Source organism: Myodes glareolus, chromosome X (assembly GCF_982192425.1).
Source record: "Myodes glareolus chromosome X, mMyoGla1.1, whole genome shotgun sequence".
NCBI classification, from domain to species: domain Eukaryota; kingdom Metazoa; phylum Chordata; class Mammalia; order Rodentia; family Cricetidae; genus Myodes; species Myodes glareolus.
Genome location: NC_142053.1, coordinates 19,949,452 through 19,971,975, shown reverse-complemented (window position 1 = coordinate 19,971,975; position 22,524 = coordinate 19,949,452).

The following is a 22,524-nucleotide window of genomic DNA, read 5'->3' as shown; positions in this document are numbered from 1 at the left end:
ATTTCCTTATGTGTCATTCAGCCATTTTAGATTACTCTGTTGAGATTTCTCTGTTTAGGTCTGTACTCCATTTTTTATTGGATTATGTGATCTTTTGGTGTCCAATTTCTTGAGTTATTTGTATATTTGGGAGATCAGACCTCTGTCTGATGTGGGGTTAGTGAAGATCCTTTCCCATTCTGTAGGCTGTTGTTTTGTTTGTTGACCATGTCCTTGGCTTTACAGAAGCTTTTCACTTTCAGGAGGTCCCACTTATTAATTGTTTCTCTCATTGTCTCTGCTGCTGGGGTTATATTTAGGAAGTGGTTCCCTGTGCCAATGCATTCAATAAGATTCAGAATGGCTGGCTTTATGTTGAGGTCTTTGATTCATTTGGACTTGAATTTTGTGCATGGTGATAGATATTGGTCTATTTTCCTTCTTCTGCATGTTGATATCCAGTTATGCCAGCACCACTTGTTAAATATGCTTTCCTTTTTATATTTGATATTTTTTACTTCTTTGTCAGGGGCAAGGCTTCTTAATTTCTTACTATTTTTCACCTGATAAGACCTTGAGGAGGGGTTGGGTATTTGTTGTTGTTGTTGTTGTTGTTTTTCAAGACAAGGTTTCTCTGTAGCTTGGGAGCCTGTTCTGGAACTAGCTCTTGTAGACGAGGCTGGCCTCGAACTCACAGAGATCCTCCTGCCTCTGCCTCCTGAGTGCTGGGATTAAAGGTGTGTGCCAACACAGCCTACCTTCTTTTTGGCTTTTTGAGACAGAGATTTTCTGTGTAACAGCCTATGGCAATGTTTCCCAACCTTCTATCACAGTTCCTCATGCTGTGGTAATCTCCAACCATAAAATTATTTTATTGCTACTTCATAGCTGTAATTTTGCTAGTGAATTGTAATGTAAATGACATCTGCTATGTATCCCCCAGGGGGCCGCGGCCCACAGGTTGAGAACCACTGCTCTAAAGGCAAGGACTTGCACTGCTTTTACCCTATCCAGTTCCAGCTCGGCACACAGCAAAGATTGCATCCCGAACTGTCTGACCAGCACTTTACTTAGGAGGAGCTACTTTAGAGGCCAAAGAGCTAAACAACATTTTTACTTCCATCCAGGTATGAATAGCAATGTACTTACAAGAAAAGATAGGACCATGTCTTAGGGTTTCTATTGCTGTGATGAAACACCATGACCAAAGGGCAAGCTGGGGACTAAAGGGTTGATCTGGCTTACACTTCCACATTGCAGTCCATCACTAAAGAAAATCAGGACAGGAATCAAGATGGCCTAGAACCTGGAGGGAAAACTGATGCAGACTCCATGGAGAGTGTAGCTTATTGGCCTGTTCCTCATGGCTTGTTCAGCCTGCTTTCCTATAGAATCCAGGACCACAGCCCAGGGATGTCACCATCCAGCATGGGCTGGACCCTCCCCCATCAATCACTATGAAAGTGATGCTTGCCTACAACCTGATCTTAAAGAGGCTTTTTTCTATTGATGCCCCCTCCTGTCAGATGACTTTAGCTTGTGTCATTTGTGTCATGCTGACATAAAACTGTCTAGCACGGACCATTTTAGGTGGCAGTGAGCTCACTGTATAACCTGGATGGCCTTCAGTGCAAGTGGTGTTCCTGACACTGACTCACAAGGACTGGGATTTCAGCTATGCACCACCATACCTGGCATGCATTTCTGAGATTTGTTTGCTTAAGATAGACTACATCTTGATAGTCGAAGGTGGACTCCAAAATTGCTATTTAATCAGGCCAGACTCAGAATAACAATCCTCATGATAGGATAGGCAAGAATAATTTAGAATGTTCAATCATGAGCTAGACATAATACACAGGATAGACTAGATTCCTACAGTAGGTCTGGTTGGTAATTTTCCTATGGGCCTTATGTATAGGCTTATTTTTCTGTGGACATTATAAACTTCCTATGGCCATATGGAGCATATTTATTGCATAGGTAGTACCAAAACCCTTTAATTATTTTGCTTTAGGGTCCTACACTGTAGCCCATATTAGTACTTAGGAAGTATCCCAGGTTATCTAGAGCTTAAAATGTTCCTGCTTCAGGCCTCCTGGTACAGGGATTACGTGCATGCTCCTGGCTCAGTAGACAACACTTATATGACCTGTTCAATGGTGAATTTGCTAGCATGGCAATAGGATCTGTCAGTTCAACTGCACCAGATTTCTGGACGCAAGACATTTCACCCTAGCAATTGTAACAAATTTTCCAAGGAAGCCTGGCAGAACCCCGTGAGGACCCTAAAAATGAAAGTAGAAGTCCTGGTTATGGTGGCCCTAGAGCTAGCTGAAATTGGAGGTCTTGGTTATGGTGGTCCTAGAGCTAGCTGAAAATGGGGGCCCTGGTTACAGTGGCCCTAGAGCTAGCACAAAATGGAGGTCTTGGTTATGGTGGTCCTAGAGCTAGCTGAAAGTAGGTGTTCTGGTTACAGGTGCCCTAGATCTGAAAGTGAGAGACATGTTTACCTTGACCCTATAGCTGAAAGTGGAGGGGTTGGTTACTGTGTCCCTAAAGCTGAAAGTGGGGGACCTGGTTACAGTGACCCTAAAGATGAAAGTGAAGCTCCTGGTTAGGGTGGCCATAGAAATGAAGTGGAAGTCCTGGTTACAGTAACTCCATAGCTGAAAGTGGGGGCCCTGGTTACTCTTACCCTATAGATGAGAGTGGAGGTCCAGGTTACGGTGGCCCTAGAGCTAGTTGAAAATGGAGGTTCTGGTTACAGTGGTCCTAGATCTAGCTGAAAGTGAAGGTCCTGATTGTGGTGACCCTAGAACTGAAAGTGGGGGTCCTGGTTACTGTGACCCTACAGCTGAATGTGGGAGCCCTGATTACTCTGACCCAAGACATGAAAATGGAGGTCCTTATTAGGGTGGTCCTAGGGCAAAAATTTGGGGCCCTGGTTAGAGGTGATCTAGAGCTGAAAGTAGGAGCCCAGGTTATGGTGACACTAGGGCTGAAAGTGGGGGTCCTGGATACAGTGACCCTAGATATGAAAGTGGAGACCCTGGTTAGTGTCTCTCTAAAGCTGATAGTTGTGTCACATTTAAGTGACATTTAACTGGAAGTGTGGGCCTTGGTTACTGATACCCTAGAACTGAAAGTACATGTCCTTGTTACAGTGATCCTAGAGCTGAAAGTGTAGGTCCTGGTTATGGTGAACCTAAAGCTGAGAGTGGGGCACCGGTTACAGTGAACTTATAGATGAAAGTAGAGGTCCTGGTTATGGTGACTATAGAGCTCAAAGCGGGGGCCCTGCTTGCAGTGACCCTAGAGATGAAAGTGGAGTTCCTGGTCATGGTGAACCTAGAGGTGAAAGTGGACATCCTGGTTAAGATGACCCTAGGCTAGCTGAAAGTGGGGGCCCTGGTTAGGGTGACCCTAGAGCTAAAAGTGGATGTCCTGGTTCTCAGTGACCACAGAACTGAAAGTGGAAGCCCTGGTTACAGTGACCCTGGAGATGAAAGTGTATGTCCTGGTTTTGGTGAAGACAGAGCTGAAAGTAGAATACCAGGTTCTTGTGAACCCAGACCTGAAAGTGGAGGTCGTGGTTAATGTGACAATAGAGATGAAAGTGGAGGTCTTAGTTAAGGTAGCCCTACAGCTGAAAGTGAGGCCACTGGTTACAGTGACCATAGAGTTGAAAGTAGGGGCCCAGGTTAGGGTAGTCATAGTGCTAAAAGTGGAGGCAAATGGTAACGTTGACGCTAGTGCTGAAATTGTGGGTCCTGGTAAGAGTAACCCTAGAGCTGAAATTGAAAGTCAAGGTTATGGTGATCCTAGAAGTGAAAGTGAGACCATGGTTACTGTGACTCTAGAGCTGAAAGTGGAAGTCCTTGTTATGGTAGCCCTAGAGCTGAAAGTGGGGGACCTGCTTTACAGACAGCTAAGAGCTGAAAGTGGATTCCCTGGTTACAGTGAACCTAGAGCTGAAAGTGGGGGACCTGGTTTACGGACAGCTAAGAGCTGAAAGTGGATTCCCTGGTTACAGTGAACCTAGAGCTGAAAGTGGAGGTCTTCTTTTTGGTGGCCATAGAGCTGCAAGTGGGGTTCCTAGTTACAGTGACTTTAGAGATGAAAGTGGGGGCCCTGGTTACTGTGACCCTAGAGCTGAAAGTGGGAATCCTGATTATGGTTTCCCTAGAGATGAAAGAATAGGTAATGGTTACAATGGCACTAAAGATTAAAGTGGAGGTCCTCTTATGGTGGATCTAGAGCTGAAAGTTGAGGTCCTTGTTACAGTGGCCCTAGAGCTAGCTGAAAGTGGAGCTGATGGTTATGGTGACCCTAGAGGTGAAACTGGAAGTCCTGGTTATGGTGACTCTATTGATGAAAGTGGAATTCCTGGTTATGCTGATCCTAGAGTTGAAAGTGGGGCCCTGATTATGGTGAACCTTGAGCTGAAAGTGGTGGCCCTGGTTACAGTGACCACACAGCTGAATGTGGAGGTTCTGATTATGGTGTTCCTAGAGATGAAAGTGGAGGTCCTGTTTAAGGTGGCCTAAGAGCTTGCTGAAAGTGAAGGTCCTGGTTGAGGTGACCTTAGAGCTGAAAGTGGTGGCCCTGGTTACAGTGACCGTAGAGCTGAAAGTGGAAGTCCTGCTTACACTGACCCTAGAGCTGAAAGTAGGGGCCTTGGTAATGGTGACACTAGAGTTGAAAGGGAAGATCCTGGTCACAGTGACTCTAGAGATGAAAGTGGATGTTCTGGTTTCAGAGACAAGAGAGCTGAAAGTTGAGGTAATGGTTATGTAGTCCCCAGAGTTGAAAGTGGAAGTCCTGGTTGTGGTGGTCATAAAGGTGGAAGTCTTTGTAAAGGATGTCCTAGAGCTGAAAGTGAAGGTTATGGTTATGGTGACCCTAGAACTGAAAGTGGAGGCCCTGGTTACAGTGACCCTAGAGCTGAAAGTGGATGTCATGGTTTCGGTGACCACAGAGCTGAAAATGGGAACCCTGGTTATGGTGACCCTAGAGCTTAAAGTGGATGTGCTGGTTAGGGTGACCTTAGAGCTGAAAGTGGGATTGCTGGTTATGGTGACCCTAGAGCAAATTGTGGGGGACCTATTTAGAGAGATCATAGATAAAATAGGATGTCCTGGTTGTACTGATCCCCGAGTTGAAAGTAGAGTTCAAGGTTTAGTTGTCCCTAGAGCTGAAAGTGGAGGTGATGGTTCTGGTGGCATTAGAGATTAAAGTGGAGGTCCTGTTATGGTGGGCCAAGAGCTGAAAGTGGAGGTCCTGGTTATCATGGCCCTAGGGCTATCCTAAAGTAGATATCCTGGTTACATTGACCCTACAGCCAAAAGTGAAAGTCCTGGTTATGCTGACCCTACAGCTGAAAATGGAGGTCCTGGTTATGGTGACCCTAGAGTTAACTGAATGTGGAGGTCCTGGTTACAATGACACTACATCTGAAAGAGGAGGTTCTGGTTATGCTGACCTTAGAGTTGAAAGTTGAGATCCTGATTATGGGGACCCCAGAGCTGGAAGCAGAGGTCGAGGTTAAGGTGTCCCTAGACCTGAAAGCGGAGGTGATGTTTATGGTGGCCCTAGAGATTAAAGTGGATGTCCTGTTATGGTGGGACTAGATATGTAAGTGGAGGTACTGGTTATGGTGGCCCTAGAGCTGAAAGTGGAGATCCTGGTTATGGTGACCCTAGAGCTGAAAGTGGGTTCATGTTTGCTGTGACCCTAGAGCTGAAAGTCGGGGCCCTGGTTATGGTGACCCTAGAGATGAAAGTTTGTGCCTTGTTTACAGTGACACTATAGCTGACAGTGGCTTTCCTGGTAATGGAGTCCCTAGAGATAAAAGTAGATGTCCTAGTTGAGGTGGCCCTGAAGCTTGCTGAAAGTGGTGGCCATGGTTAAGGTATACCTAGACATGCTTGTGGAGGCCCTGGTTACAGTGTTCCTAGATCTGAAGGTAGACGTGCTGGTTTGGGTGACCACAGAGGCAAAAGGGGAGGCCCTGGTTATGGAGACCCTAGAGCTGAAAGTGGAGGTCATTGTGATGGTGATCCTAGAGCTGAAAGTGTGGGTCCTGGTAACAGTGACCCCAAGGCTGAAAGGACAACCAGATAGCCTAAAGTGGGGTCACTCATTACTGTGACCCTAGAGCTGAAAGTAGGAACACTGGTTACAGTAACCCTAAAGCTGAAAGTGGGAGCCCTGGTTACATTGACCTTAGAGGTGAAAGTGGTAGCCTTAGTTAGGGTGGCCCTAGAGCTGAAAGTGGGGTCCCTGTTTGCCTTGACAATATGAGTTAAAAGTGGGGGCCCTGGTTACAGTTACTCAGAGTTGAAAGTGGAGGTCTTAGTTACTGTGACTCTAGAGCTGAAAGTGGGGGCCATGGTTACTGTGATGTTAGAGCCTAAAGTGGAGGTCCTTGATAAGGTGACCCTAGAGTTGAAAGTGAAGGTCTTGGTTATGGTGACCCTAGAGCAGAAAGTGCAAGCCATGTTTAATATGACCCTTGAGCTGAAAGTGGAGGTCCTGTTTAAGGTGCCCTTAGACCTGAAAGTGGAAATCATGGTTATGGTGACCCCAGGGCTGAAAGTGGAGGTCCTGGTTATGGTGGCCCGAGAGATGAAAGTAGAAGTCTTAGTTAAGGTGGCCCTAGACCTGAAATTGGTGGCTCTGGTTACTGTGAGCCTAGAATTGAAATTGGGATCCTTGGTTACTCTGATCCTAGAGCTGAAAGTGGAGGTCATGATTATGGTAACCAGAGAGCTCAAAGAGGGGTCCCTGGTTATGGTGACCCTACTTGCTGAAAGTGGGGGCCCTGGTTACATTGACCCCAGAGATAAAAGTGGACATCCTGGTTATGGTGGCCTTAGACATAAAAGTAGAGGTCCTGGTTATGGTGACCACATTACAGAAAGTGGAGTTCCTATTTATGGTGACCCTAGAGCTGAAAGTGGGTGCCCTAGAACTGAAATTGTGGGCCCTAGTTAGAGTGTCACTAGAACTGAAAGTAAGGGCACTAATTACTGTGAGCCTAGAGTTAAAATTGGGAACCTTGGTTACGATGACCCTACTGGCTGAAAGACGAGGACCTGGTTATGACAACACTAGAAGTAAAATTGTGAGGCCCTGGTTACAGTGACACTAGAGCTGAAAGTGGGGTCCCTGGTTACTCTGACCTTAGAACTGTAAGTGGAGGTCCTGGTTTCAGTGACCACAGAGTTTAAAGTGGTGGTCCTGGTTATGGTGGCCCTAGAGATAAAAGTGAGTTCTTGGTAAAGGTGGCACTAGAGCTGAAAGTGGGTGAAAATGCTAGTGTGGCCCTAAGGCTGAAAGTAGGGGCCATGGTTACAGTGACCCTAGTGGATAAAAGTGAGGGCACTGGTTACAGTGACCCTAATCTGAAAGTGTAGGTCCTGGTTACAGTGGCCTTAGAGCTGAAAGTGGGGGTACTGCTTACAGTGACCCCAGAGATGAAAGTGGAGGTCCTGTTTAGATGACCCAAGAGCTGAAAGTTGAAGTCCTGTTTACGGTGACAACAGAGCTGAATGTGGAGGTCCAGGTTACAGTGGGAATAGAGCTAAAATTGGGGGCCCTGTTCACCCTGATCCTAGAGCTGAAAGTGGGGACCCTGTTTATGGTGACCCTAGAGCTGAAAGTGGAGATCCTGGTAAAGGTGACAAGAGAGCTGAAAGTGGGGGCCCTATTAAAATTTGCCCTAGAGCTGAAAATAGAGGTTCTGGTTATGGTGTCCCGAGAGCTCAAAATAGAGGTCCTGGATATAGTGAGCCTAGAGTTGAATGTGGAGGTCCTGTTTATCATGACCATAGAGATGAAAGTGTAGTCCTGGTAATGGTAACCCTAGAGCTGAAAGTTGGGGCCCTGTTTACTCTGACCCTAGAGTTGAAAGTGGAGGACCTTGTTACTGTGACTATAGAGCTGAAAGTGGGAACCTTGGTTACGGTGACACTAGAGTTAAAATTTGGGGCCCTGGTTACATTGACCCTAGAGCTGAAAATGGAGTCCCTGATTGATGCTTTCCTAGAATTTTAAGTTGAGGTCCTGGTTACAGTGGCCCAAAGGCTGAAAGTCTGAGCTGTGGTTATGATGACCCTAAGGATGAAATTTGGGACCCTGGTTACAATGACCTTAGAGCTGAATGTGGAGGTCCTGGTTATTGTGACCCTAGAGATAAAAGAAGAGGTCCTGGTAATGGTGACCATATAGCTGAAAGTGAAGAACCTGTTTACAGTGACCCTAGAGCAACAAGTGGGGGAAAATGTTAGGGTGACCATAGAGCTGAACATAGGGATCCTGGTTACAGTTGACCGCAAAGCTGAAAGTGGAGGTCCTGGTTATGGTGGACCTTCAGCTGAAAGTAGAGGTCCTGGTTATGGTAACTCTAGAGCTGAAAGAGGGGGCCCTGGTTACGGTGACCCTAGAATTGAAAGTGGAAGTACTAGTTATGGGGCCCTAGACATGAAAGTGTGGGCCATGTTTAATAAGACCCTAAAGAAGAATGTGGAGGTCCTGGTTACAGTGGCTCAAGAGCTTAAAGTTGAGGTCTTGGTTATGATGGCCCATGAGCTGAAAGTGGGGGCCCTGTTATGGTAACTCTAGAGCTGAAAGAGGGGGCCCTGGTTACAGTGACCCTAAAGTTGAAAGTGGAGGTCCTAGTTATGGTGGCCCTAGACAAGAAAGTGTGGACCATGTTTAGTATGACCCTAAAGCTGAAAGTGGAGGTCCTGGTAAGGGTGGCCTTATACCTGAAAGTGGAGGTCCTGGTTATGGTGACCACAGAGCTGAAAGTGGAGGTCCTGGTTATGGTGGCCCTAGAGATGAAAGTGGAAGTCTTAGTTAAGGTGTACCTAGGGCTGAAATTGGGGGCTCTGGTTACTGCGAGCCTAGAACTGAAATTGGGATCCCTGGTTAAGGTGACCCTAGAGCTGAAAGTGGAGGTCCCGATTATGGAAACCAGATAGCTTAATGTGGGGTCCCTGGTTACTGTGACACCTACAGCTAAAAGTGTAAACCTTGGATATGGTGACCCTAGCTGAAAGTGGAGTTCCCTGGTAACTCTTACTCTAGAGCTGAAAGTGTGGTCCCTGGTTACTCTGACCCTAGAACTGAAAGTAGAGGTCCTGGTTTCAGTGACACCAGAGCTGAAAGTGGAGGTCCTGATTATAATAACCAGACAGCTTAAAGTGGGGTCTCTGGTTACTGTGACCCTACAGCTGAAAGTGGGAACCCTGGTTACAGTGATTCTAGCTGAAAGAGGGGGCTCTGGTTATGTTGACCCTAGAGGTAAATGTGATGGCCCTTGTTAGGGTAGCCATAAGACTGAAAGTGGGTTCCCTGGTTACTGTGACCCTAGGAGATAACAGAGGGGGCCTTGGTTACAGTGACCCAGAGCTGAAAGTGGAGGTCCTGGTTATGGTGACCCCAGAACTGAAAGTGGAGGCCCTGTTTACTGTGACCACAGAGCTGAAAGTGGGGTCCCTGCTTATGGTGATCCTAGAGCTGAAATTGGAGGTCCTGGTTATAGTGACCCTACAGCTAAAAGTGGAGGTTCTGGTGGCAGTGTCCCTAGAGCTGAAAGTTGGGGTCATGGTTACCATGACCCTATAGCTGAAAGTGGAGGTCCTGGAAATGGTGACCCTAGAGCTGCAAGTGGGGACCCTTGTTATGATGACCATAGAGCTGAAAGTAAGGGTCCTGGTTATGGTGACCACAAAGCTGAAAGTGGAGGTCCTGGTTATGGTATCATCAGAGCTGAAAGTGGAAGTCTTGTTTATGGTGGCTCCACAGATGAATGAGGAGGTTTTGGTTAAGGTGGACCTAGAGTTGAAATTGGGGGCCCTGGTTACAGTGACCCTAAAGCTGAAAGTGGGGGCCCTGATTACTGTGACCCTAGAACAGAAATTGGGGATGTTGGTTATGGTGAAACTAGAGCTGAAAGTGGGAATCCTGGGTATGGGGAACCTAGAGCTGAAAGTAGAAGTCCTGGTTACAGTGAACCCAGAGATGAAAATGGAGGTCCTATTTAGGGTGGCCTGAGAGTTGAAGGTGAAGGTCCTGGTTACAATGACCCTATAGCTGAAAGTGGATGTCCTGGAAATGGTGACCCTAGAGCTGCAAATGGAGGCTCTTGTTATAATGACCATAGAGCTGAACATAGGGGTCCTGGTTACAGTGACCACAAAGTTGAAAGTGGAGGTCCTGGTTATGGTGACATTAGAGATGAAAGTAGATGTCCTGGTTATGGTGGCTCTAAAGATGAAAGTAGAGGTCTTGGTTAAGGTGGACCGAGAGCTGAAATTGGGGGCCCTGGTTACAGTAACCTTAGAGCTGAAACTGAGGGCCCTGGTTAAGGTAACCCTAAAGGGTAAAGTGGAGACCCTGGTTACAATGACCCTAAACTGAAAGTAAGAGCCCTGTTTACTCTGACCCTATAGCTGAAAGTGGAGTTCCTGGTTATGGTGACCCCAGAGATGAAAGTAAACATCCTGATTATGGTGGTCCTAGAATTGAAATTGGGGGCCTTGGTTACGTTGACCCTATTGCTGAAAGTGGATGTCCGGATTACTGTGAACCTAGAGCTGAAAGTGGGGGCCCTGGTTATAGTGACCCTACAGCTGAAAGTGGAGGTCCTGGTTATGGTGAGTCCAGAGACGAAAGTGGAGATCATGGTTACAGAGGCCCTAGAGATAGAAGTAGATATCTCAGTTAAGGTGTACCTACAGGTGAAACTGGGGGCCCTGGTTACTGTGAGCCTAAAAGTATATTTGGGATCCCTGGGTAAGGTGACTCTAGAGCTGAAAGTGTGGTCCCTGATTACTCTTACCGTAGAGCTGAACATTTAGGTCCTGGTTTCAGTGACCCCAGAGCTGAAAGTGGAGGTCCTGATTATTGTAGCCAGAGGGCTTAATGTAGGGTCCCTGGTTACTATGACCTTAGAGCTGAAAGTGGGAACCCTGGTTACAGTTACCCTAGCTGAAAGAGGGGGCCCTATTTACATTGACCCTAGATGTGAAAGTAGTGGCCCTTGTTAGGGTGTCCCTAGGACTGAAAGTGGGTTCCCTGGTTACTGTGACCTTAATGGTTAAAAAAGTGGGGGCCCTGGCTAAATTGACCCAGAGCTGAAAGTGGAGGTCTTGGTTATAGTGACCCCAGAGCTGAAAGTGGGGACCCTGGTTTCAGTGACACTAGAGCTGAAAGTGAGAGACATGGTTATGAAGACCATAGATCTGAAAGTGGATGTCCTGGTTATTGTGACCCTAGAGCTTAAAGTGTGGGCCCTTGTTACGGTGACCCTAGAGGAGAAAGTGTTGATCCTGGTTAGAGTGACACTAGAGCTGAAAGTGGAGGTTCAGGTTATGGTGACTCCAGAGGTGAATGTGGAGGTCCTGGTTACAGTGACTCTAGAGCTGAAAGTGGGTGTCCTGATTGTGGTGATCCTAGAGCCGAAAGTGGAAGTCCTGGTTATTGTGACCCTAGAGTTGAAAGTGGAGGTCCTTGTTACGGTGGCCTTAGATCTGGTTATGGGGACCCTAGAGCTGAAAGTTTAGGGCGTGGCTACAGTGACCATAGACTTAAAGTAGAGTTCCTGGTTACACGACCCCAGAGATGAAAGTGGTGGTCTTGTTTAAGGTAAGCCCAGAGCTGAAGGTGGAGGTCCTGGTTATTGTAACCCTAGAGTTGATAGTGGAGGTCCTAGTTATGATGGCCCTAGAGCTGATAGTGAGGGCCATGTTTACTATGACCCTAGAGCTGAAAGTAGAGGTTCTGGTTCTGGTGGCCTTAGACTTAAATGTGGAGGTCCTGGTTATGATAATGACATAACTGAATGTGGAGGCCTTCTTATGGTGATCCCAGAGTTGAAAGAGGAGGTCCTGGTTATGGTGGCCCTAGAGATGAAAGCAGAAGTCTTAGTTAAGGTGTACCTAGAGCTGAAACTGAGGGCCCTGGCTGCTGAGAGGCCAGAACTGAAATTGGGATCCCTGGTTACTGTGACCCTAGAGCTGAAAATGTGGTCCCTGATTACTGTTACCCTAGAGCTGAAAGTAGAGGCCCTGGTTACAATGACTCCAGAGTAGAAAGTAGAGGTCTTGCTTATGGTAACCAGAGAGTTTAAAGTGGGGTCCCTTTTTACTGTGACCCTAGAGCTGAAAGCAGGAACCCTGGTTATGATGACCCTAGAGCTGAAAGTGGTGGCCCTGGTTATGTTGTCCCTTGAGATGAAAGTGGTGGACCTTCTTCAGGTTGCCCTAGGGCTGAAAGTGGGGGCACTGGTAACTGTGACCCTAGTGGTTAAAAGTTGGGGCCCTGGTTACAGTGACCCAAAGTTGAAAGTGTTGGTCCTGGTTATGACGGCCTTAGATCCGAAAGTAAGGGCCCTGTTTATGGGAATCCTAGAGCTGAAAATGTAGGGTGTGGTTATGGTGACCACAGAGCTGAAAATAAAGTTCCTTGTTACAGTGACCCCAGAGATGAAAGTGAAGGTCCTGTTTACAGTGAGCCCAGAGCTGAAGGTGGAGCTCCTGGTTATTGTGACTCTAGCAATGAAAGTGGAGGTCCTGGTAATGGTGACCCTAGGACTGAAAGTGGGGGAACTGTTTATGGTGACCCTAGAATTGCAAGTGGGGACCTTTGTTATGGTAATCATAGAGCTGAACATAGGGGTCCTAATTATGGTGACCACAAGGCTTAAAGTGGAGGTCCTGGTTATGGTGACATTAGAGCTGAAAGAGGAAGTCCTGGTTATGGTGGCTTTAAAGACGAAAGTGGAGATCTTGGTTAAGGTGGACCTGGAGCTAATATTGGGAACCTTGGTTACAATGACCCTAGAGCTGAAAGTGGGTGCTCTATTTATTGTGACCCTAAAACTGAAATTGGGAATGCTGGTTACAGTGACCCTAGAGTTAAAATGGGGGCCCTGGTTACTGTGAGCCTAGAACTGAAATTGGAAACCCTGGTTAAGGTGACCCTAAAGCTGAAAGTGTGGGCCCTGGTTAAGGTGACCCTAGAACTGAATGTGGATGTCCTGGTTACTTTGAACCTAGAGTTGAAAGTGGGGGACCTGTTTATGGTGACTCTACAGCTACAAATGGGGGCTCTTGTTATGGTAATCATAGAGTTGAACATAGGGGTCCTGGTTACAGTAATCACAGACCTGAAAATGGAGGTCCAAGTTGTGGTGGCCCCAGAGCTGAAAATGGAGGTCCAGGTTATGGTGTTACAAGAGACAAAAGTGGAAATCTTAGTTAAGGTGTACCCAGAGCTGAAATTGGGGGCCCTGGTTACTCTGAGCCTAGAACTGAAATTGGGATCCCTGGTTATAGTGTCCCTAGAGCTGAAAGTGTGATGCCTGTGTACTATGACCCTAGAGTTGAAAGTGGAGGTCCTGGTTACAGTGACCCTAGAGCTGAAAGTGGAAGTCCTGATTATGGTAACCAGAGAGCTTAAAGTGGGGTCCCTAGTCACTGTAACTCTAGAGTTGAGAGTGGGATCCCTGGTTACGGTGACCCTAGGGCTGAAAGTGTAGGTCCTGGTTACCATAAAGTGGAAAGTAGAGGTCCTAGTTCCAGTGACCCCAGAGATGAAAGTAGAGGTCCTGTTTAAGGTGACCCATGAGTTGAATGTGGAGGTTCTTTTTATGGTGACCCCAGAGCTGAAGATGGAGGTCCTGGTTATGGTGAAATCAGAGATAAAAGTGGAAGTCCTGGTTATGGTGGCTCCATGATGAACATGGAGATCTTGGTTAAGATGGACCTAGAGCTGGAATTGGGGGCCCTGGTTACAGTGACCCTAGAGCTAAAAATGGATGTTATGCTTATGGTGGTCTTAGACATGAAAGTGGAGATTCTGATTATGGTGTCCACAGAGCTGAAAGTGGAGGTCCTGGTTATGGTGGCCCTAGATTTGAAAGTGGAAGTCTTAGTTAAGGTGGCCCTAGAGCTAAAATTGTGGGTCCTGGTTACATTGACCCTAGAGCTAAAAGTGGGGGCCCTGGTTACTGTCTGCCTAGAACTGAAATTGGGAATGCTGGTTACGATGACTTCAGAGCGGATAGTGAGAACCCTGGTTACTTTCGAGTTTTCTGCTTTATGTAAGAGTCTGCCAGATTTTCTGCAGGACACAGAAGAAAGTGACTGTAAACTGCCAATATAGGTGGAACTCTCTTTGAAATTTCCTGCTTCATGGAAAAGTCTGCTAGATACTATGTGTCTATGGGCTAAAGATTGGATGCCTCAACAATACAGAAGAACTTTGGGTGACTGTTCAGGCAGTGAGATGTTTCTGTCAATTCTAGAGTTTTGGAAGTTACTTATAATGTACTTCCTGTTTACTTAGGTAATATTATATCCTTCTGTGGTCTTTGATGGTGTTGAAGAATTGATAATTATAGTTTTTCTTAGTTATGATAAAAGAGTAGATACAAATATTGTAACTATAATCATTGCTTGATACCCATTTAGTTATATGTAATTTTACTATGTTAAAGTTAAACCTTTCCTTTTTATTTATACAGAAAAGTGGAGATGATGTGGGATTCCCCTGTATGCTTTGAATGTGATTGGTGAATTAGTAAAGAAAACAGGTCTGATATGGTAGATTATTTCAAGGCAGGGAAAACTAAAGTGAATGCTGGAAGAAGACTAGGCAGAGTCAGAGATAAGCCATGTAGCCCCATCGGAGACAGACACTGGAACTTTACCTGGCAATCCAAAGCCTCATGGCGATCCACAGATTAATGCATATGGGTTAAATTAAATTGTTAGAGCTAGCCAATAAGAAATTAGAGCAAATGGGTGAAGCAATTATTTAATTAATGCAATTACTGTGTGGTTATTTTGGGTCTGAGCTGCTGGGCAGCCAGGAAACAAACAACCTCTTATTATACATACCTACCCAACGAACAAAGCAACAACACCTTAGAGAAAATGTATTAGAAACTTCAAATTGATGATTCATCAGGCCTATCAACATTTCCTCATAGATAGGGAAGGAATCCCATCCAGTCCTCAGGGAATTTTTAGTAATCAGTTACCAGGGTAAGGCAAGTAATTTTCTTCAGGGGTGCAATCACTGATAACTTGTTTTTGCTACAATAAATACTCTCCTACCCATCGTCAAGCAAAAAAAATTGTTAAACTTAGTGGGTTACACATAAAAATAACAGAGAAAAGAGGGAAAGAACTTGTTGGAAAGAAAGAGTCCCATAAGAGGCAGAGGAAGATGAGAGATGGGAGAAGAGTGAAAATGACTAAATTTTATTATCTAAATGTATGAAACTATCAAAGAGCAAAAATATTCTTAGGAAATTTCCAAGTTGAGACCCCAGATGGTTCATCTGGGTTATATTGTCCAGATTGGAGGTAACTTGTATCTGCCAGACAGCTATATATGCCTCATCTTTAATTGTTTACAAAGATGTTTAACCAAATCTACTGCTTGAAGGTGATGTGGATCTCCAAGAGGCTATAATATGCCTGAAAATTTGGTCCATTTGGTGCATGGCTTCAATTCAGGGACTGTTAAGATGTGGTATGCTCAAGAAACCTGCGTGGGAAACAAATACATGTCTGCAGTCTGGATCATGTAATCTATGACTGTAGGACATATAAGGATTGCTGGGCACAATATAGTGTACATTATGAAAACATAATTGAGTCTCATCTTCTATGGTCCAACTGTCCACCCCTCAAGTAACCTACTTGGGACTAACCATTATCCCAAGCTACAAATCCATGACCTTGGATAGAAAACACCAAATCCAGTGTCTCACAGTCCCCTCTACTAGGGAGGAGATTTTATCATTCCTAGGAATAGCAGGCTTCTTATGTTCCTGGATCCCGTCTTTTTTCCTTCTGGCCCACCCATTAACTTCTCACACCATTACTAAGCCCTTTCAGGAGCTCCAACAGGTCCTCCTCCAGGCCCTAGCACTATACCTCTCAGACTTCACCCTCAAAGAGATGAAGAAGGATATACCAGTGGGCTCCTAGGCCACAAAACAGGACCTTCCTTTGCATCTTACATACCTTATTGAGGGTTATATCATCAGATATTGCAGGGGGAGCCGGAATATGCTGAGCACGATGGAGCTGGCCTCCCATCTCTGACTCACACATTGGAACAAACATAGACAGAACATTTACAAAGTTTAGAGAGGGAGAACAGGCACATACAAGCAAGTCTTGGACAAAGAAAAAGAGCAGAGAATTCTTCATCAGTTCCCTGACTGCATGGTCCATAGTATACTGGGTCTAGGTTTGATTTGAAAGCAGTGGTCAGTGGGTCTCCAAAAGACATCCCAGTGGGACCAAGGAGATATATGACACAGATCCCAAGGATGAGGTAGAGGAAGAAAGCCCAAAGCCTGTATGTCCTGGTGTTCCGGCGATACAGAAAAAAATCACATTGAGTGGGCACAAGCTCTTCAGTACCTCCATTGTCGAACAAGAAGAGGAGCCAAGCCCTCTTGGTTGGGCACAATTCTGTAGTATTCTGTCAGTTATGTTTTAAATGAACTCTGATTGGCCAGTAGCCAGGCAGGAACTACAGGTGTGCTGCGGGAGTACCTTCTGCTCCTTCAGCCAATAGCCACTGAAATACCTGCCCACTGGGGCGTGGTATATTTCTCTTTAAAAAAGAGCGGCAAGCCTCGGCTTGGCCTCTTGGTTCTGGTGCTTGTTTCCACAGGAGAAGAAAATTTGTGGATACCATCAAAATTAATAAAGGTTAGATTTGAAGAGAAGAAATCTCTTGGAAAGGAGAAATGACGGCATCTACAATGATGATGACCATACAAGTGGTAAGAAAAACATAGAATGGGGGCAAGGTTCTGTTCTTGTCTCCACAGGAAAACACTCGTCTTTGAAAAATTCAAGGGACCCTGGATGTTTGAATACTGACAGATGGAAAAATACTGACAGATTGGTCCAACTACCCAACATGGATTATCAAGATAACTGAATAGGTTCTGTGAGTGTGAAACTCTGGAATATACTAAATCATATTTCTGAATTTATAGAGCTGGTTTTGGAGTTGGACTAGACTCTTGGCTCAGTCCCTCTCTAATTCCAAGCCTGTTGTTCAGAGAAAAACCCAGAGTTTCTGGAGTTTCTGTCTTATGTCAAGAGCCATGATATGAGACAGAAAGAAATATGAGTTTAGAAAATATCTTTGCTTTTCTTCATATCTATCATACTTTTCATTGAATAAGTCTATCATACCTTTCATTGATAATATGTTTTTATATGTCCATATAATTAATGTTTAAGTTTTCCACAATGAACAATGAATTTTTCCTGCACTGACATTTGAAGTTTCCAGGAAGAAGATGGGGACCCCATAACAACAACTCCACTCGGTTGATATGATGTCATGATACTGATAGTGCTACTACAAGTCCTGTTTCGGGTATCAGCTGCACAGATGATTCCAACTTGGTTAGCTGAAATGGTGCACATCTTGTACAACATTCTGGCCAGACCTCTACAAAATACTCAGAGACTGTTTGCAATTTTAAAAGACATTGATCTTGAAATTTAACCATCATTTTACTTTCACAGGATTCTCCAGAAAGAAACTCACCCCCATGACAGCTGGAAGTAATTCTAGAAGATGATGTCCCCTCTCTCAGCAAAGTTTGTCCTCAGGTTTAGGAACAATATTTAGGGATTGATTATAATTAGTATACGGTTGAGAGTTGGGAAGGGAATTTTATAAGCTCAGGAATCTTTTTGAAAAAAATAGAGGGAAAATTAGATAGAAAATAATGGTATTTGTGAGTTGTTGTTTATAGATAATTACATCGGCATAGATTTTTGTATATGGATACAAAGTTAAATTATATTGAATATTGTATGTATGCATGGTTCTACCTGTTTAAAATATTTTTATGTATTGATATATATTGTATTGATATATGTATACCATATTGCAGTGTACATTTCTACCTCTGATTAAGATACTCATATATTGTTTATGTATTGATATTTATTGTTTACATTTGGAGGTCATTGTCCTCATTTATTGCACAGTTGTTTATTCTCTTAGTCTTTAAGTTAGATACATGTTAAGAATTGTAGATTAATAGTCATCTATGTCTGTCATATTTATGGTTAGACTAATCAGGTTCTTTAGATACATAGAGATTATATTCTATATAAATAGTCTTCAACCTCTTCGAAGAGTTGTAGAAAATGGCATTTAATTTAATCTTAGAGTTCTGTGTAGTGAGACACAATCATTCCTGGCAACGCCGACCTATTCCCGAGAGATTGTTGAGCACCAAAGACACTCCACTTGGAGCTTGTCTTCTTGACAAAACTGGCCTCTGGGCAAGGAACTGCCCATACCTCAACTACTGACAAATACACGGTATCCAAAAATGGATATGCAGAACTGTCCAATCTTGCCAAGACAGGGTAAGACGGTTTTGAAAAATCTCTTGTCTGTTAAAATCCGGAAATGGATAAAATCCGGAAATGGATAAACAAAACTGTTAAATCTTGCCAAGACAGGGTAAGATGGTTTTGAAAAATCTCTTGCCTGTTAAAAATAATCTGTCAGTTATTCTAGGCCTTAGTCAAAGTTGGTTACTTCAACGCTGCAAACAGGTCTTTGGTGATTGTCCAGGTAGCCAGTTGTCTCTGTAATTTGTTGCATGTTTTGGAAGTTCTTTGATTGCACTTCCTTATTACTCAGGTAACATTATTTTCCTTCTCGGATCTTCTTTGGGGTTGAAGACTAGATAAATGTAGCTACTTTCCTCTCATGACTCGGCCAAGTTATTTATTATACAAGACTTTATCTAGTTAGAATAGGATATTTGTACTTATTGTATATAATTTTGTAGGTTTGTACTTACTGTATATAATATCGTAGTAGGCTTAGAACTCTCTTACTTAAACAAAAGGGGGAGGTGCTGCAGGAGTACCTTCCACTCCTTCAGCCAATAGTCACTGAAGTACGAGCCCACAGTGCTGTGGGAGCGCCTTCCGCTCCTTCGGCCAATAGCTGCTGAAATATCTGCCCACTGGGGCATGGTATATTTCTCTTTAAAAAATAGCGGCAAGCCTCAGCTCGGCCTCTTGGTTTTGGTGCTTGGTTCTGGCTCCTGCTCCAGCTACTAGGCTCCTTTCCTGACGGTTTGTGTGTATGTAAGTTTTACCCCCCAAAATAAATACCCTCTTTGAAACCTAACTGGTGTGGGATTGATTCGCCATTATAGGTGGGACAACGAGGCAGGAAGTAAAGGTAGGGCAATGACAACAGGTGAATTCTGGGAAGAAGGAAGCTCTTTCTGCAGTTCTGTCAAGACCCCAAAAATGCAGAATGTGACCTGCCTTGCTGAAATAGGTACTGAGCCATGTGGCTAACATAGATAAGAATAATGGATTAATATGAGTTATAAGAGTTAGTAAGAAGCCTGAACTAATGGGCCATTCAGTATATAACATATGGAGATCTCTGTGATTTTCTTTGGGGCTAAAAAGCTCTGGGAACTGGGCAGGACAGAAACCCCAACAAGAAGGCCCTCATTGTACAAAGGGCACCAACGAGTGTACAACTGCTTCCACATAAATCCTGAGACAGCTTGGGATGTAATTCTAGATGCAAAATAACAGCATTACACATGGTTTCTTGGTAGTAGCAATTTCTCTGCTTGCTAGAGGCAAGCAATCACTCTCATTTGGGAGAGGCATCCTGACTCAGTTTTAGCTGTATAACCTTGCAGCTTTTTAAGAGGTTCTGCCAAAAAACAATTAAATGGTGTTGATGAAAAGCTGACCACATGCTCTTTGGTTTTCATCCATAGCAGGGAAAAAGTTGCTCCATTTTAATCTGCGGGCTTTCTGGGCCATCCTGCCAGTGCAAACTCTGACTTGTTCAGGCAGGTGGTCTGACTATGGAGCATATGAGTATGGTTTGTGAACACACTGTTGCAGCTTGCTTGCTGGCTAGGACCTTGAAATGCCATAGAGTTGTGGCAATAAACATGTCTATGTCCAGTACCTCTGTCATGAGTCTGAAATCTCATAAAGCTAAGGAATGGGCTGGATCTATCCATCAAAGTCATGGCTTTAATATTATCTGTATTCTTTACCAAATTAAAAAAAACATGATCAGAAAAAGAGAAAGAGAGAGAAAGTAAAGATAGATGCTAAGACAAAAAAACCCTCTAAATGGTTTACTTGATGTAAGTGGGAAGAAGTTTAAAGAAAAATAATTACGCCCATATTCCCAAATATTGTTTATAAATGTTCTTTTACATTTAAAGGGGGATATGATATAGATATGAATAATTTGCTTTGTTATGGATTTTAAGGTCAATTTTGTTATATGTATATATATTTCTAATCTTGATTGAGGTATTGTGATTGTATAGTTCATTTTAAAAATATAATGTATAATTAGAAAATATAGGTTGTTAATAAATATTCATCAATCATAGTCAAGCTTGTAGTAATGTTAGTTTGATTTTGTAGATGTGCATAGATATATTTCAGATAGGTATTCTTCATATCTTTCAAATACTACAGAACATGGTATTTAATGTTTTAATAACTTAGGGCTTTTTATGACAATGAGACACATCAGCTCCTGGCAGCACTAATCTACTTCAAGAGGAAGATGGGCATCAAAGAGGCTCCTTATGGAGTTGGTTAGCCATTTTGGGCAAGAAACTGCTCTTGCCTGGACTGTTGTATAAACTGGACACAGAGAACCCGCAGAGAGGACTGCTGAACTTGCCTAAAGGTGAGATGATCTTTTGGGGTTCCTGATTCATGAAAGAGTCTGCGAGACATTCTACAGGACACAGCAGATACTGACTAAACTGCCGTTAAAATTTCCTACTTCATGGAAATGTTTCTGGATACTATGGGCCTGAAGGCCAAAGATGGATGCCCCAATGGTACAGAGGAACTTTGTGTGACTGTCCAGGCAGCAAGATGTCTCTGTCATTTCTAGAGTTTTGGAAGTTGCTTACTTCTTGTTTACTTAGGTAATATTATATCCTTCTGGAGTCTTTGATGGAGTTGAAGAATGGTTAGTTATAGTTATAGTTTTCAATTATTATAATAAAGATAAAATAGATATAAATATTGTAACTGTAATTCTTACTCATAACTGTTTTGTTATATGTAATTTTACTATGTTAAAGTAAAAGCCTTTCTTTTTTGTTTAAATAGAAAAAGGGGAAATGATATAAGTGGGCTTTCTGTCTATGTGTTATTTTCATTGGTTAATAAAGAGACTGCCTTGGCCCTTTGATAGGACAGAAAATTAGGTAGGCGGAGTAAACAGAACAGAATGCTGGGAAGAGGGCAATGAGGCAGATGCCATGGAGCCAGCCACCAGGTCAGACATGCTGAATCTTTTCTGGTAAGCCATCACCTCGTTGTGTTACACAAATTATTAGAAATGGGTTAATCAAGATGTGAGAGTTAGTCAGTAACTAACTCTCTAGAGATAATGGGCCAGACAATGTTTAAATGAATACAATTTGCATGTTATTATTTCCGGGGCTAAGCTAGCCATACAGGAGCCAGGCAGGATGAAAAGCAGGCCTGCCCACAGCTCCTCACTACAGTTTACTGTAGTTAAAATTTTAACATTTACTTGAGAGAATAAAGAAAGAGATTAAAATCCTCAAAATAAAAAAAGAGAGTTGTTGGGTTAGATGGTACACAACTTTAATCCCAACACTAGGGAGGCAGAGGCAGACAGACCTTGTGAGTTCAAGGTGTGCTTGCACAAACCTTTAATACCAAAACTTTGGAGGCAGAGGCAGATAGATCTCTTTGAATTCAAGGTGTGGTGCCACACACTTTTAATCACAGCACTAAGGAGGCAAATGCAGGTGAAACTCTGTGAGTTCAAAGATAGCATGGTCTACAAAGGGAGTTGCAGTACAGCCAAAGATATACAGAGAACCTGTCTCAAAAAGTAAAAGTAAAAATCAAAGAAAAAGAGGTTAAAATAAAGCCACGTAAAGATGAAAAATACACAGAGAATCTTGATACTGTATATTATTATGCTCTCTTTGAAATGTTTGAATGCCGAGGAAGAAGCAACAACAGCCGAAACACATTTGCTTATAAATGCTGCTGAACTAACCCAAGATAGGTATTTTGAAAATACCTTGACTTCAAAATTGAGGTCAAAATGTATGTTACTTTGGAGAAGAGATTTTACATTTCTTTCCACAGGAAATGAAAGGCCTTGGATTCATTCTGAATAAAAAAAAATCATGTTTGATCAAGGAAGATCACCTGAGAAATCTCCGGTAGGAACAGATGGCCCAGATGTCTGAGTTCTACATCTAGAACAGGCTCAAGACTGCTGCCTGAGATGAACAGGACTCACAGGATACTCCAGGCAGGACTTGATAATAATTCAAATTTTTCTTTAGGTCTCCTTAAGATTATCAGTGCCCACAACCAGCAGAAAGTAACCTGGAATACTACACCCACATTCCCCCAGAATGTTTTTTTAAAGAGGGGGAAATGTGGGAGACAATTC